The sequence below is a fragment of the Euprymna scolopes genome, chromosome 12 (genome assembly GCF_053919585.1).
Source record: "Euprymna scolopes isolate OS-2025 chromosome 12, ASM5391958v1, whole genome shotgun sequence".
NCBI lineage: Eukaryota > Metazoa > Mollusca > Cephalopoda > Sepiida > Sepiolidae > Euprymna > Euprymna scolopes.
In genome coordinates this window covers 286,863-305,616 of record NC_136493.1, presented here as the reverse complement: position 1 = coordinate 305,616, position 18,754 = coordinate 286,863, and the positions used below count along the sequence as shown (strand labels likewise).

Sequence of the window (18,754 nt, the reverse complement as noted above, 5' to 3'; positions counted from 1 at the left end):
ACTTTTTTTGTTTTAAATTTGAATATATTATTTATTGACCTTTTCTATTCAATCTGTGATATATAAAACTTTGGTGAGTAAATTATTTACTTTTTAATAGACACTTGAAAATGGGGGGGGCGTGAATTAAAAAAAAAACCGTTTGTCTAAAATATTATATTCAGTTTATTGGAAAGAGCATAAAAGTTCACATTGACCCGAAAAATATCATAAAAATAGAATCAATAGAAAAATTTTGATAGATTTTAAAGTTTAAAAATTGAAAAATATTGAGTTCGTTACTATTTAAAAAAAAAATATATATATATATTTCTATTATTTTTAAAACAACTTTAATAGTTTATTTTGGAAGTATAATCCATAAAGAAAATAAACAACCCACTTTTAAAAGAGAAATTACGAGTTTTTTTTTTTATATTTTATTCGCAGTTTCCTGTTAGGGGTGTCAAAAATTCCTACAAAAATTCTGATACACCTCATGTTGTGAAGGTCGCACTAGCGAGCAAGAATTTGTGTAACGTCAAAGGTTAAGAAAGAAACTACTGTTTGTATTCACTGTTTATTTGCGTACTGTGATGTCGTATAGTTTTTTTAAATTATTATATTATCCAGTCATGCTGCAATGGAATGTGAGGCATATACTGTGAAGTGAGCGATATTGAAATTCAACTACTTCTTTTTCAACTGCCCCTTCGTCATCTTTACAGACCACAGGTCACTGCCGTACCTAGACTAATGTGAATTCAACAATGTAAAAATACAAAGCAGGCAGGAGATACCGCGTTACAAATTCGTCCTGGAATACATTGATGGCGAGTCCAAGTATGGGCTGATATGCTTAGCAGAGGCTGTGGACAGAAGAAAAACCAAGACTCCGAGTGACCCTAACCCACCAGGAAAAATATTCACACTAAACGACTCTAACTATGCATTTACATCCTGTCATGGTGGATCGGTAACGTCAACAGCCTACAACTTGTCTCCAAGATGCAAACACCACAAAACACTCACACACCTTCACGCTTCAGACATCATTATGTAAGTATAATTGAGATCTGGGTGAAGCATTGTTATATCGCATATCCTTCCATACTTACATAAACAAAACAGAAATCAGCAGAAGCAGTGATAGCAACAATGGTGGTGGTGCTAAGACAAACCTCATTCATTGACAGAAACTAAACGATCATAGCAAATGGACACAACAGCATCAAAGCCTATTTCATTCTAAGTATGTCAATAGCATAATTCCCAAATCATCACAGAAAAGAAAACTGCTAGAGGAAACCATTCATAAAAAAAAAAATCAAATTCAAAGCATGAGCATCATAGCCGACGTCCTTCTGGCACATACATCAACAAATAATTAATCCATGGAACACTATTAGAGTACAATTCCTACTCGAATACATCCATGACTTTATCAGTTTCAATTTGATACAGAAAATGAAATACACCCCAGACAAATGACTCCCTGCTGTACATTAAAACGTGAAAACTAACACAAATCTAAAACGAAAATAACATATTAATCCCAGGAGTCACTCATGCCTACAACTATGTCCACAGGACAAGTATAAATGCAGCTGGTTTTTCGACAAGCAGGCAGAACAGGCTAGAGCGCTGAGCAGTGAGGTTTATCCCATCAGCAGCTTAAGCCAACAGCAGCAGCCAGCCACTGCCGATCTCATTTAATATCAGCAGCTTAAGTCAGTAGCAACCAGCCACCAACAATCTCACTTATTAACAGTGGTATTCAAGCCAGCAGTAGTGGCAGCCAACCACCACTGATGTTACTTAATACCAGCAGCATCCCAAGCCACCAGCAGCATCAACAATCTCATTTAATACTGGCACTATCCTAAGCTAGCAGCAACAGTACCACCAACCAGTCATTGTTAACCGTGCACCAGAAGACATCTGCAGCAGCTATCCAAACCACCCCTTCTTCACCACCGACCCCTAGAGCCTACCAACCAAACACCATCCCTGTTCCAAGCAGCCGATCGATATCCCCGTCACTGCCATCACCAGCACGTCCTGACAAAACTAACAGCTTCTACTACAATCGTATTGACCCTTAACAAAAGTTTGAACTAAACTTCTTCGTTTGTCCTTCCTGCTTCCATGCATTCATTTTGTAATATAACACAAAGTACTACAGAAAAAATATAAAAAGAAATCTTTTACCCTGTTTAAATACAAAAGGTGACCAAAAATAAGTATTTACAAAAATGTTTGAAATAAAAAAAATGAAACATTTGCTGTAAGGTAGGCATAAACCCAAACTCAAAAACTAATAATTCTGACACAAACCTCTAACCCATTTGGCTACATCATGTTACAAATTTATGTACTTTAGGTATCTAAGAAGGGAAGCGGTTCACTCATGCACAGCTGTTGAAATCGTTTAGATAAAAATGATTTTATATAACCCGCCAATCTAATTCTGTGGTTGTTAATGTAGTAAAAATTAATATTTTGTTCTTAATTTCAAATATTATTTGTCTTTCTGCCCTTTAAGACTGTACAAGAATCAATATTATCCACTTTGGATTTTGAAAGTTTCAGTGAGACATACAAATATACATACACAAAGAGACTAACAAACATTTCTTCTTTATACTAGTGAAAGTTTTCTTAAAAATTTTAGATTTGGTGGCATTTTTATTGTTTTTCATTTAGCCATTTTATTTTCTGTTCTTTATAACAATAAAACGCAAATATAACATTACTTCATAAAAAAATCACCTGAAACTTTTACACTGAATCTCTACCCATTAGAAAAGAAAAGATTCTCTACATGTTACCTGTTTCTACGTGCTTTTAAATGCGTGGTATTTCTGTAGTTTACGAACAGTTCTAATTTTTTAGACAGTATTTTTTTTACATAGGCATCACCTCTTATCAAAGCCGAAAGCCCAAAGGATAAGGGTTAAAAGTGTACAGCAGTCAATTGGACAATATGGTAATCAATAGTAATGGAAATTCGTGAAATTTGTTAACTAAAGTGGAACGGCTCATCAAGAACTTGTTTATGTTGGACATGAAGGCAATCAGATTGTAGTCAGCTGGAAAGCAGGAAAACGGAAGACAATTCCACAGGCATGCACTTCCAAGAAAGAAGTTTTGTTCATGGAATCTATGTTTGGGTTTAAGCACAGATAGAGTGGGGGTAATTATTGATAGTGTTTTCAGCCAGACAAGTGTTTCTTGTGAAAGTTTAGCGAGGGGGGAGGGAACCATAGATTGAAGTTCAGTCGAGCATTTGCCATGAAAATAATAATAAAGCAGCGACAAACTCGCTACATCTCTTCTTTGAGAAAGAGGTTGCAGGAAAGAAAAAAGGACATCTCCTATGAGGCTACGAAGTCTATTTTGAACTCCATCAAGGCAGGAAGTCCTTTTTAGCAGTTCCTGCCCAGATGTGTCAACAGTACTCCATTCTTGGACATACCTGGCTCTTATACAGATAGAGAATTTGTGGTGTAAATGAAGAAAAAGAGAAACAAGAATGACCGACCGCGTTTTTGTGTGGCTTACCTCGTGTTCATAATGAAGAAGAAAGAAACAAAAATGGCTGCCCTGTTTCTTTATATGCCTACAGGGTGACCACGAGGTATGCAAATGAGATGCTCCTGATTGGAAATAAAAGAGGAGTGATTTGGGAAAGGAGGGCATTCTGAAGTTTGATTGCGAGCAGAGAAGGTGTATTTGGAGAAGAGAAAAGCTAAAGTTGCAGAAGTTCGTTTTGGAGTGGAGAGAAGACACGTCAAGTGGGAACGGGAAGGTGAAAGTTCGGACAGCAGTGTCACGCAAGCGACAGAATTGCATCAGCAGTGAGATATCTACTGGATCGATAGAAAGATCCCACCATTTTTCCAGCAGCCTTGGCAACAGATTTGATGTAGGTGTTCCATTTAAGATCAGGAGTAATGGTCAAGCCCAGAAGCTTGTCAAAACATGAGGCCTCCCCAAGATGAGAGTCATTCATTTCAATTGATGCCAGATGGGGATCAGAGCATTGATGATGTAAAGATAAAAGCTTGGTGTTAGATGCATTAGAAGTAACCAGCCACTCCTTTTCCCAATTGTACCACATGCTCAAGATTAGAGGAGAGAGAATTGGAGAGAACTTGGTCGTTTAGGTCTTAGATGTACTACCATAGATGGTAGTGTCATCAGCATAAATGTCTACGAATGATCTAAGGATATGATTTGGAAGATCGTTAATGTAGATCAGGAAGAGAGTTGGGCCCAAGATGGACCCTTGAGGAACTCCAGCATTAATACTGTGAGCTTCTGATTTTTGCCCATCAACTACTACTCTTATGAACCTATCAGAGAGAAATTATTTAATAATTGAGAAGACATTTCCAGCTATACCATAGCTAGAGATCTTGTAAAGTAAAAACCTTTATGCCATGTCCTATCAAAGGCCTTCAATATGTCAAAAACAATTGCCCTAGAAAGTAGCCTCCATTGGGAGATTCGCTAATTCTACAAGATATAACTGTAAGCACATCTGCTGTAGATCTAGCAGAACGGAAACAATATTGTGTGTTACTAAGAATGTTATTTTTGCTGAGATGGTTGGTTACTTCTCTATTTAACACAGATTTCAGCAACTTACTCATGATGCACAGGAGACTTATTGGCCTGTACTGAGACGGAGATGAGAGATCACCTGAATTCTTAAATATAGCGCATATTGATTTTCCAGGGTGATGGAAAGCAATTCTCCTTAAGACAACGTTTAAACAGTTTTGTAAGTATGGGTGCTAGTTCTGGTTGAAGTTTTTTTAGTACTATAATTGGAATACTGTCAGGGTTGGTTGTTTTACTGGAATCAAGGTTTTTGATTAGTTTGGCAACATCACGTACAGATATTTGTATATCACATAGTGTGTTTTCTGATACAGGAGGAAATCTTGGGGGTTGGCGTCTTTGATCGCAAAGGGTAAAATTAGCTGCAAAGTTCTTGGCAAAGAGTTTGGCTTTGTTGGATACTGACGAGATTACCTCAGGTCCATTGATGATAGTTGGATAGAACACACGCTTCTGTTCAGGATCCTGTTGCTATTTGGCAAAACTGGCGGATTTCATATTAAATCCCATTTTGACAGTATCTTTTATTCCTGGATACCCCACAAAAAATGTGAAAGATAGCTGGACAGCATGTACACCCGTATGCACCAAACAGTGTTAAATATATCTTTGTAGAATCATTTCACAAACCAGCAACTTTATGGCAATCTACCTGCCATCAGAAATGCATTGCTGTGGACTCTACAGCATGGGTACACAAGCATAGGACGACCTAAATCTACATACATCCAGTAAATTGCACATGACACTAATTGTGATCCTGAAGATCTGAGGGAACTGATGGAAGACAGGGAAATCTGAAGAGAGAGAGAGAGTTACATTGGTCCGGGCAAGTAGCCCGACCAGATAGATATCTTCTATTCATTAATTTTTTATTTGAAATTACAAAATGTAGAATATCATAGAACTATTATCATGTGCACAATAAATGTAACCATTTGGCATGTGTGTGACATAAACGGCATTGAACGTGGGCTAAAACAGCACATACATCACTTCTTATGTATATATGTTAAATAATCACTTAATCATATAACAATATTCCTGTTATAATTTATCACCTCTCAACTAAACAAAATTATTACAGCTTGGTGTGTTCAAAAAACAAACTTCCATTTGCATGCAAAACATTTACACTCTGAGCTAAATAAACCAACAGAATAAAAAAAACATAATTTTCTTCTTGTAATAACAAGCAAGATGTATTTTGACAGGAAGTTGAATAAAAATAAACAGAAAAACAAAAAAAGTTTTCTTTCACAGGATAACAAAACAATATATTTAATTCAATTTTTTTTACTCTCCACTTGTGGAGCTCTTTTTATTAGAATAATCACCTTTTTAAATTGCTACTACCATTTCCTTTCTTAACCTACATAAAGTTTACTGATTATCTACAGTGTCTCATAACAATTTAAAAGACATCCAGTGGCGAGGCCCTTATTTATGGGGTGCGAGGAATGTGAAGTTTCCCCTTAGTGTCCAATGCTCCAATATCGACTTTGGGGCTGAGGAGTAATACCTGTTAAGGCATCTGATAAGACCAGATCATGCTGTCTGAAAATATTGTTTTCCTGACCCCAAATGCACCTAACATTAGACGCAACTAGAGACTGTCTGAAATTATTATTCCCTTGACACTTTCAGGTATCGTCATGGCATTTAGTCATTGATAGTTCCCAGTCCGACACAACCTCCATAACACGTCAGTACCATATGCAAAGAAGCAGCCAATGGACTGGACAAGAGACATATAATTCCCAGCGGCAGTATATGATTAAATTCTGCCTTTCTTGTCTTTAGTTTTTTATACAGGGAATTGACAGGGGTGTGCAAATACAGAATCTGTCATCTCAGTGTGATGAATTCTTGGATGAGTTGGTTTGCTCACACCAAAATTCAAGTTTGTTAACTCCTTGTAAGAGCGTATTTAGGTCTGGAATGATTTAACAGTAGCAACAATGAAATATACCAGGCTAAGAGATGATGCATTTGATTTTAAACCTAGGATAGAAAATTATGTATTATCATCTATCAGCAGTCGCATGTGTAAATTCACTATCAGGTTGAAGTGGTGCAGAAAGCTTGAGCCTATCATGGGGTAGGGTAAATCGGATTCGGTAAAGCCCCATGTAAATTTAACGTCCAGAGAACAAGAAATGTGATCATATGTGAGAATAGAGGAACGATTTATCACTTGCAGTATGAAGGGCTCAACTTGTAAATGGCAATGTTGGGCAGGTCACTTTTTCCTTTCTAGTGTTAAATCTGTTTAAGTCCTTTCGTGGCCAGTCAACAATGCCAGAGCTATATGTTATCACAGGCATTGCTAGTTGGTTAATTGCAGTGATCTTGGTTTTGTTTGTCTCATTTTTTTATTTTTATCATTTTGTTTAAACCAGAGATAGGGCGTCCTACCAGAGGCCAAACATTCACCCGGTATTTTACACATTCCGAGAGATTTTTAAATGTAATTGTTTGAATCTCCTTTGCATTTGGTTCACCAGATATATTTGATAGATAGTTTTAAAAATTCTTTTTGTTAAATCTGGTTGCTCATATAATTAATAGAATGATAGAGATCTTCCTAATATTCCAATTTCTTTTCATGTCATACATAAGACCCTGGTATTTCCAAATCTTTTCCCTTCTCAACTCTGTTTAATCAAGCATCACTAGGGACACTTCTTCTAAGGTTGCTTCTTTCTCCTTCTTGTCCCATATCACTATTTCTCTCCAGTATGTGTTTGCATATGCCTCAACATATGTTGATTCCTTGCAAAAGAAGAGCCACATATTACACAAGTATATGGTCTCTCTCCAGTATGTGTTCGCATATGCTGCAACATGCTACTTTTTTGTGTAAAAGAAGAACCACATATTTCACAAGAATATGGTTTCTCGCCAGTATGTGTTTGCATATGTCGCAACATACTTTGTTTTGTTGCAAAAGAAGAACCACATACTTCACAAGTATATGGTTTCTCTCCTGTATGCGTTTTCATATGTCGCAACATACTACCTTTTTGTGTAAAAGAAGAACCACATATTTCACAAGAATATGGTTTTTCTCCAGTATGCGTTCGCATATGTTGCAACATACTTTGTTTCATTATAAAAGAAGATCCACATACTTCACAAGAATGTGGTTTATCTTCTGTATGTGTTTGCATATGTCGCAACATACTTTGTTTTATTGCAAAAGAAGAGCCACATACTTCACAAGTATATGGTTTCTCTCCAGTATGTGTTCGCATATGTTGCAACATATGCGATTTCCTTGTAAAAGAAGAGCCACATACTTGACAAAAATATGGTTTCTCTCCAGTGTGTGTTCGCATATGCTGCAATATATATTTTTTGTGTGTAAAAGAAGAGCCACACACTTCACAAGAATATAGTTTCTCTCTAGTATCAAGTTCACTGTTCATTTTCAAAGCTGAAATATTTTAGATTTTGTGTCTCTATATTTTTCTTATTGTGCTTTTGTGCAAGAAACGGAATGAATTAAGAAACATTAACATTTACTTGTACTTTATGCATTAGAACTTGGGTAGTTCATGACAAGGAAGCCATCAGTTATGTTTCTTGTATTTTAATGAAAGTATTTTTGCTTTGAACTGATAACATTAATATATGACTGATATGTCCTGTGCCACAGCTAATTTGCATATATCTGGATTTAAATTAAGTAAAACTGATCTTATCTATTCAAATCAGTAGAAACAAAACACATCATACATTCAATGAATTTTATGCATCTTATATATATATGCTATTTAGAGCACTCCATAAGTGACGATGTATAGTGATTCTTATAATTCGTTCAAATATTGATAATTTTCTAAATATTTTAAAAGATGATTCTACAAAACTCTTTTTGCAACCTATGGTCAAGTTATAATTCTAGTTTTAACAATCATCAATATGTTTTATCGATTATTTTGGATGCCTGCAATTATGCATTTATTAAAGGGTCCATAATTGCATTAGTCATATGCACAATGCAGGGACTAATTATAAGTATACAGTTGCAATAAGTTTTTCAACTCTGAATATGATTATTAATAGAAGAAATACGTTCACATTTGACAGAGAAATTCTTTTCTCAATATATTATCAGAACATGCGATTTAATGAAAGAAAAATATCATACAGTTTACAATTTTCTCATTTCCGGCTTTTAACTTTAATTTTCATTTGTTTTCTTGTATTGTTCACTTGATATCCTGCAAAATTAAAATTTTCAAAAAAGTTAATTATTTTATGCATGATTTTCCAAACAAAATTATATGATGTTAAGGTGTAGACACAATTAGTTTTAATAGATACACTGAAGTTTTCATGTTCAATTGTATTAAGAAGTCCTGAAATTCAATATTGCTTAATGAAAGAATATAAGGAAATTTTTGCGATACTTATCCAGTAATAAAATACATTTTATATTGATAATATTGAACTAAATTTTCTCAAAACTTTTAATGAGATCTAAAATGTAATAATTTTAATATAATTTACACATTTTATATAGTTTACAAAAGACTTTTATTCATATTGATAATCTTCAAAAAACTTATAATAACCCTGTTTCATTTGAAACACTTTGACTAATCTTTTTTCGTCACTTCTTCACCATTGATCTCGGTTCAACAAATAAATGTGTATTTGAAGATACTGGAAATTGAAGAATATATTAAAATTACGAAAATTATTTGTAAATGGTTGATATGCAATAAAATACAACTAAAAGAAAATAATTCATCCTTTTAACATGTCATAAAGTGTTTCCTAATTCCCTACATTAAGTAGTATCTAATAAAGTTATATAAAGTAAGAAGGTGTAACAGTTGTCTCCTTATTTACAAAACCACATTTAGTGGAAGGTTCAAAAGCAATCAAAGTTAAAAATGTATAGTCATAGTTTAAATCCAAGCCATTCTGCTCTTGTTTGAGAAACCTGGGCTCATGTTGCAGCATATATATAAGTGAGGTGATATTTATCCTCATGCAGTTTAGTCAGAAAAATGGATATTTTGTCTTGTTCATTTAATGTTTTTACCCCAAAGTGTATTGTCACCTTGAGGAGAGGGGCTACTAATTGGGATCATGTATCCAAAGTACTATGTAGGAAAGTGAGAAACGAGACGTCTGTTCACATTATATTTAAGCTTCTGCATTTTAGCACTTTCTGTACTAAAATACAGAAGTTTAAATGTATAGAAGTATGAAAGCAAGAAACATTGAGGCAATTCCAAAGTCTAGCAGTTCAAGGGGAAAAACTATTATAATGTAAAGCTTTCTGACATCCACAGATCTAATATAGGGGTGAGATTTTGCTGCATGTTAGGTTAGTCAGCGATATGTACATCGAAGAGACACAAGTGCTATGAGCTCATTATAGCACATGTAATTGTAAAATAGAGAGAGGGATGCAACATTAAATAACTGTAAAATAGGAAGAGGGATGCAACATTTAAATAATTGTAAAATAAGGAGAGGGATGCAACATAGGGACAGAGGTTAGAGCTTTGCTGATAATGTGGGATCTATTAGATTTGAGAGCTGTTTCTGGACCCTGACCACAATAAAGAAATCTTATACCCTTCATCTGGCTCCCACTATATGTTCAGATTATCCTAATCATTTATCTTCAGGCAATGCTAAAGTTGTTTAATATTTTCTTATTAGCACCCACTCCCGCTGTGCGGGTAATGAATGTTTACTGAATACACTTTTTTATTTGACATTTTGATAGCTATTTTTGGATGTATATGAGGAATTTTTTAGGTCATAAGATACTGATAAAAAGAAAACGAAGGAAGGAAAGGAAGAAAAAAGGAATAGCTCCATAACCTATCCTAATAGAAAAACCACACTAAACCAAACATAACCTCCCTTCAGAAGGATATGCATGCTGATTTATGGACTGCTTGTGAATTATGAATTTCCTCATAATTCACTATAATGAGTCCACCACATACTGTGAAAACAACACCAACCATGGCGTCTGTGGGACCCCAAATGCTTGCTGTACCAGTGCTGTGAGTGTCAAATCAACAAGCTGAATTATTCCATCGCTGCCAACTACACACTTTGCATGCTGAAATGTCTGAACAATGAATTCTGAAAAAACATAGGCACTCACAGCTCTTGCCCAACGTCAGTACAAGGCCAGTGTCGCCTGCCTTTCAGAAGCCAGAATCGGAAACACAGGCAGCAGATCTGTTAAAGTTCCTCATGTAGATGTCTTGTATCATTAGGGCAGGTCGATTTTGGAACCCCGTTGAGGCAATGGTGATGATAGTTGGGGTTTGACATAGAAAAGACCTACACGAAATATTTTTCTCAAAATCGTTATCTTTGCTTGAGGAAATGACTTTAAAAGTTGAAAAATTGAAGCGATTAAAGTTTTTTGGTGAATTGTCAAGAACGTCCCATCATCAAAACAATTCATACTGTTAAGAAAATGGAATCATTATTTAGAATATATTTTAAACTACATTTTTAAATAAAATGAATGAGGATGATGAATTAATAAAATAAATAGTAAGTGTAAAGGCAAAATTATGTTTTTTTAAAATAATAATGACCAAAGTTCGCTTTTTCATTTCAGGAACTTTTTTTGGGTGGAAAAATTTTAGATTTCACCGTCGCAAAAACACACTCATTACTGATATTGAAAATTAACGTTTGTTTATCATTTAATGTGAAAACATTACGATTTAGACTAAATTATTTCGAAAGGAAAAACGAAAAAGACTTGTTTAAAATATATATTATTATATTTCAAGTGTCTGCAATGAATTTAAACATATTTGTTTTATCTTTTTTAATTTGTTTTTTATTAGGTTGGTGCAAAAATAATGGCATTTTTTGACGTTTTAATGAACGCCAAAAACATTATTTTTGCACCAACCTAATATTTCACATCAAATTTTATTTGAAATTTTTATTAAAATATGGTAATACTCCAGTTTTATATTAAAACAAAACAAAAAAATATTCTATACAATTTTATTCTACACATTCTTTACAAAACATAACCACGTAATATATATATTATTCCTTATTGGAATTTTTTATTTTTTTGGATGAGCATTGTATGTTAATTTTATTTTATTTCAGACTACTAGTCTCATCTTATCTTTTTGAAAAAAAAAAAAAAAAAAAAAAAAAAAAAAAAAAGATAAGATGAGACTAGTAGTCCGAAATAAAATAAAATTAAAAATTAACATAACCACGTAAATTTTCAAGTTTTTCTACTTAATAAAAAATACTTTGCAGAAAATTAGTGTCCAATTTTAATTTCTTTTATTTTTAGGGAGTAATTGTTTTTAAGCAGTGTTTTTCTTCTATAATTATAGTTTTAAAATCAGATAACCCACAAAGGTTAATACGAGTAAATAAAGAAACTCCTTTAAAGGTTTTTCGTTATTTGTGCATTTATGTTATTGTGCTAAAATAACTTTGTTATTTAGAAAGCCATTCTTAATATGGGAAGGAGGTTGTAACTATTTTGTACTTTCACCTAAAAATTTAATAAACAAAAATTTCACTATTAAAAATAGCATAGTAACATAGATGCACAAGCACTGGTTTTTCAAACTCTAAACACTCTTTTAAAATGGCACAGCTACAGCAAGAATGAATCTCTTTATGGATAAATTCATGTTATCGAAAGAGGATCTAAAATCTGCTAAAAATATCTAAACTAAACACTACTATGCCTCTGATTTAGTTTGGTCCTCTCTCTCTCTTCAATACATCTATTTCAACTCTACAAAGTTTTTCATTATTTCTTATAACTAGCACATATTTTTTTACATATGAAACTGGAAGATAGCCTAATACAGTTTCCTTCAGTTATAATCCATTTATTTATTTTACTTTTCAGATTAGAATGCCAGTAAAAGCACGGTTCAGTTTTAACCCGTGGTTCACAAAAATTTGCTGGTCCACCTTGTCATTTGAATGAAACAGCACCCTCAACTTCATGACAAGTCATCCAGTTTAGTTATTTCCTTGAAAACAGTTATCTCCACTTAAAAAATAGTGAGATTTCTAAGTTAATTGCCAAGGAAATAATTAGTATTCGGCAAGAAGTTAATCCACAATTGCCCTTGTTAAGGTAACATTATATAGGACAGAAGGTCAATATAGTTTGTTATAAGAGGGCCAAACAGATTGACAGGAACTCTCTTGCAGCAATCAAAGTGAAAAGAATGAAGGAACAGCTAAACAGACTGTTTGATATACCTTATTGCAGCTATAAACTTTCTGTCTTGAGATGTGATGACTTTGCAGTAAAGTGCAAGACAGATAATTGTCAAACAAGGCACATAGTCTGCACTTGTCCTAACAAGGAGGTAAAATTAATTCTATAGATTCACCTGTAATTATGTTCCCTTTTTTGTGGAAAATAAAATAATATATTGGTATTATATAATCTGGCTCTATTATTAAACATGCAAATTTTCCAACTTTCAGGTTCCACTAGAAGAACTGCCATTTACAGCAATTTTAAATTAATTGATGGAACAACAAAAAGCCCAACAACATTTGCTGGTCCTTTGGGGAAACTTTGTATCAAATATTATCAAGATTTGCCTCAAGTAGAATTCTAAAACAAATAGTGTTCCTCCCGATCATCATTATCTGACAGCAGAAGAAACAAATAATTTAAGTGTGAAGACCAGAGGCTAATTTTTGAGTATGCTGTTGGCATTTCTTGTGGAGAAGTTAACTTAGAAAATTGGGCCATTGAATCAAGGAAGATGGCTAACATAAGCCACAAGATTAATGTGGTTATGGACTAGAGTTGTCTATCCTCAAACACTATGATAAATTAAACATTTTGGTCAAATTTATCATTCAAGTGTATGCAGTTAGTTGGTTTGAAATCAAAACCGACAATATTTTTTTTAACCAACAATAGTATTTTTTAATATGATTCAGAGAATAAAACAGTTAACTGAAATCCAAATTACTGTTTTAAACTGTTGAAAATATAGTGCTTTTACACGACTTTCAGAAAATATAATATCGATGATAAACTCAGATGAATTAGATGTGAGAGAAGAGGGTATTCAAACGATTTTATCCATTAAGTAAATAAATATTTATCCGTTAAATTTAATTAGCTTTCTTAATTTACCTAAACAATAGTTAATTTTATTTATATTACATTGCAAAAATATAAAGAAAATAAGTGTTTTCGAATAATTGTTTTGTTTTTTTTGTTGTTGTTTCCAGAAATAGTGAACAACTCAAGAAAAAAAAAAAATGAAAAAATTACTGCTATCAATTTTGTAGCCAAACACTGGTCAAATTTGATTGATTTTTCTCACAAAGTTTTATATGGGCAGGAAGCAAGACAGACACATTATTACAAAGTCATCGTACCAGCAAATTAGACCTTAGTTTTCCTCAAAAGGAAATTATACAGAACAATTTAGTTCTATTATAAGTTTATATTATTGCCTCCAATAAAAAATTAAAATACATGGTTCTGTAACTTGTATCGAGTTTTTATATTGTGTAATACATCTCCACATATCTTTCTGAATTGTAAAATTTAAAAGATTTAGTTGCTAATTTGCTTTTTTTACAATTTTCGTTTAATCAATGCAGTAAAAGTTCAGATATTTTGCTAGTTGTGATTCATAATTACAATTATAATTCATGTATTTATTTTTCTTTCAATGTATTTCATATAAATATATCAATTTTAATTGAATATTTTATAAAAATAGTGAAATTTCCAAGTCAGTTTTGTGAAAAATGCTATGAAAATGAAGGATACACGATTTTCAAAATTTAATGCTCAATTTTCTGCTGGGAATCTAATTTTTGGTATATGTTCTTATCACATCAAATCCCAACTATCATCACCAGTGCCATGTTGGTTTTCTGAAAAAAGTTGTAAATCGACCTGCCCTATTGTATCATATCTACCACAGCAGTCCTACTGAGAACTCAAGTCATCCTGGCATTTGCTCTGAGTGATCAAGCAAATGTTGCATTCAACTCAAAATCTGGCTCAAGACAGTAAAGCAGGACAGTGAACTGATTTTAGATCACCACATTTACAGGGTCCATCATTGAAACCACGATTGGCTTGCACATATAATGAAAGCAGCCATGAATCACCGTGCCTGGTCAGTCATTTTTCAGGATGTGGTGAACTTGTAAGCATAACCATGGACCCTTTCTAAAAGTGTGAGACTAGTGGTAGATAAACTAACACAGACATGGTAATAATACTCTATTAATGAGCGAATGGTGGCTTTGTAGAAGTATAGGATTCTTTCAAGTGTAACTAATTTTCTAGCATGGTAGAGAATCTCACCTTCTTTGCAGCAGCTTTGACAATATCCTCAATGTATAAGTCATACTTTTTCTCTTTGTACATTCATTATATTCTTTTGGGACTTATGCATTCACTGAAGTGCAATGATTTAATCATGTGATTATTTAGAAACTCATTACAAACGTGGTTAGGGGATATTGTCTTGCAACTATTGCATACTTTCACCTGCCAAATTAATAACATACTGTAAAAAAAAGAAAACTTCGCTACAGGATGCAATAGTGCTAAAAAATAAATCCACACATATTAATTGCTCAAAAAACAGATATTTGACGCCTGGTAACCTTAAAACTATCCTAAAGTTTAATATTGGCAACTTAGTTTGAATAATACAGCATGTTAGCATACATGCATAAGTAAAGGCATGTTATACATAACATCCTGAAAGTCTTTATAATCGCTCTATATTAAAACATTCAATACTGGAACCGTAACAATTTTGCTATGGTGAGCTCTAACAAAAGGTTTAGGAATTATTGGCATTTTAACATGTATTGCTACTTCGTTCATAGCACACATGGAACTAACATCAAATGTAATCAAATGCATACTGGTCTGTCCTTGCTCGGATGGATCACTCCTAAAATGTAACTACAGCATTGATTTGAGAATGTAAATATGCACAAAATGCAAACATGCCACTACCCCCTTCCCCATCCATGACTTATGTTGACACTTTCTTTTTAGAACTGAATAAACACTTGCAAATTAGTCAGAAGACAAAAAATATTATGCAAGTAGGATGCAACATATATTTCGTTGGCTATGGAAACATTTGTTTTCTTACAACTATTACTTTCTGTGAAGTTGGTGAAGCTACTTTTATAAAAAAATTACTTGTATACTGAGAAGAAAAAAAGCTTGCAGTCTTGAAAGATTCTGGTAGTAGTAGAACGCAGTTAACTACCTCAGTTTTCACTCAATCTAAAGAGTTATTAAATACTTTCTTTATAATCAGCCAGCACCTGCAGGTTACTAAGCCAAACAAACACGAATCGCCAGTAACCAATAGTACTGACAATCACAGACAGTGACTTCCACTACCTGCCATGGGGAAAAAGTGCCTGACAGGGGAAGCCAGATTATTTCTTTTCAATCTCGGCTGCCAATGTCCGCTAATTTTGAGCGATGGTGGTGGTCACCTACAACATCCGTAGTTTCATTTGTTTTCAAGGAACGACCTTTAATGATTCTATTCTGCATCTGCTTCCACCAGACAATGCCGGTTAATGGGTCCTACTAATGAAAAATATCATGGTGGTTAAAAACATTGCTAAAAATTATTGTAAATACATTTACATTAATTTACTGTAAAATTCCCTCCAAAATTGAGTATTAGTTTTGTACCACTGTTTTTATAATTATTGCTAAATTAAAGTCTTAAGATATTAAATAAAAATGCACCTACTTTTTGATAAAAATTGCATAATTATCAAAATTTGAAAGATTAATAAAAACGGTCTTCAGTCAATCAAGAAACGAAGGAGCTATTGATATGCAGAACTATATGGAAGACAAAAATGCAATAATAATTTTTAACTTTAGGTATTTATTTTTTTACCTTTTTTTATATATTTATTTTTTATTTTATATAGAAAAGTTTTGAAGTAGTTTATAAAAATTGAAAAATTATACTTTAATTTCAGGAATGGCAAAGCCGAGTAGTGCTGCCATACTGTGAAACAAAGTGTGGCCAGAATGTGCTATTCCATTCCACAGGCTGTCTACTGGTACAATGTGATCCCAAACACAGAGACTTCTATTTGATCATGCCACCATCAGCAGGTCCTGAGCACAGTCCAAACCAGGTTTGGGACTGTTGGGGTGAAGGCATGGGAGAGTTGCCATATGAGGAAATTTGGCCAGGGTCAGATAACGGAGATGATTAGTCCACAGTCCGTTATGGTGGATAAGATGCTAAGACATGTGAAGGATATGCGCCTCTGCTATAGTGTCCTCTCGTCAGAAAATTCTGACACCATGATATCTTCAGAGATTAGGTTAAAAGTTAGTATATGATAATGAAAAAGACAGATGATTTTCATGAGGCAGAAGTGAAAGCAGAGCCTACTGTGGAAACCTACAGTTCTGAAGAAACCCCATTTCTGTAAAGCAGTACCTGATAAAAATGACCACCTACATGGTCAAGAGATCAGGGAGGTGTGTAATAACAGTATGCCATGTACCCAATATAGAGATACACTGGCACTCAAACTCAGAATCTGTCTGACAAAAATTAAACAAAAATGACATTTTTTTTCACTGATTTCAACTGAAGACTTTTTGAACCCTGTCTAAGAAGGATAGAATGGTGGAAACAATACTACATTTATGTGGCTTTGACTTTGAAGGAATACAGGATATTCTCAAGTGTGAATAATTTTCTATCATGATAAGGGGAACACACCTTCTTTGCAGCAGCCTTCGCAATGTTCTCCATATATTTCTTCCAGTTCATGTTATCTGTAAATATAAAGTTGATGGATTTGAAGGATAAGCTCTTGAGTAGAGTGTTATTAATCATGGTTATTGATGATTTAGGTTCCTCGTAATTGTAAGGGAACAAAGCTTAGTCTTAGTAGCATTACATGTTATCATCCACTTACAGATCCATCGACTATGGACTGGAGGTCATTTTTTTTTAAAGTAATCTGGAATTGCCTTCGTTATTCTTTCAAGCATACTATAGAGCAAATCACATCAAAGTGTCATCAGCACATGTACCCATCTCAGACACAATATTATCAGGGAGGTCATTTACGAATACCAAGAATAAGGGCGCAAGCATCAACCTCTGAGGAAGTCCTGCATTAATATGATACTGTTTTAATGTACGTCTATAAAAATACTAAAAAAAAAAAAATTGTCCTCTTGTTTAGGACCAATATAATTATATTTAGCATTCACTCAGTAACACTATATAATAAAATATTCATTAGCAGCCTTTCATGTCAGACCTTATAAAATACTTTGGATATCAATGGTCACCGCCCCAACTACCTCTACTTTATCCAATGCAGGAAATCCCCTGCATTATCCAGTATAATGAAATGGTCTCTGTTGTTTGTATCTACCTCTGAGAGGAAAAGGTGGAAGGTGGGTTCAAGACGGCCCCTGGATTTGCATGCTTTTAATTATAGCAAACAAAACAATGCCGAACTCAAGATCCAAAGTAAACGATATCAGATCAGAATATGCTGTCAGAGATGAATGTTAAATATCTGTAATAGAATCGGCTTGCCCAAATCTATATCGTTGATTAAAGAGAAGTTTTATGAGGTGGTGACTAGTGCTTGCTTGATTATGACCTCAAAGATAGGGATAAAATTAATAAAGCAATAACTGAACAAATCAGTTCTTTCACCAGAATTCTTGTACACTAATATTAGAGACAGCTATATAGCTATCAGGAAAATCATTCAGCAAGGCTTTTGTTGTAGAGTTTGGTGAGTACAGGGGCTAGCTCAACTAAGCATTTCTTAATTAGTGTAGCAGGGATGAAATTAGATCCACATGCTTTGGAGGTGTATAACTTTTTTAATGATATTGTGGACATGAGAATGAATGATTACCAGATCATTGTGTGGCTTCTTTCCACTGACGGAAATTTGGGAGGAAGTTGTTTGTGGGGTTTAAGGCGATTTAAAGGTGAATCCTCTGGTAAGCAGTCAAGCCTTCTCGGATGCCATGCATGGTTGTTGGATAGTGAAGAAACTACTGATTGCACTTTATTTACAACACTATTATAAATTTTCTAGAAATCACGAGTTCTTATCT

General features: G+C 33.8%; 1 protein-coding gene across 3 annotated transcripts in view; it reads right to left on the bottom strand.

The window, feature by feature from the left end:
• LOC145291136 (uncharacterized) overlaps nt 1-18,754 on the bottom strand; it is a 91,545-nt gene that overhangs the window by 57,358 nt on the left and 15,433 nt on the right. For 2 of the 3 annotated variants that reach the window (XM_080136653.1, XM_080136652.1), the window contains 2 exons: nt 17,385-17,440; nt 8,765-8,837 (listed from right to left, as the gene is read on the bottom strand). The gene's annotated coding sequence lies outside the window, so the exon portion shown is untranslated. The remainder of the gene's footprint in view (nt 1-8,764; nt 8,838-17,384; nt 17,441-18,754) is intronic. The other variant, XM_080136657.1, reaches the window with a different exon arrangement.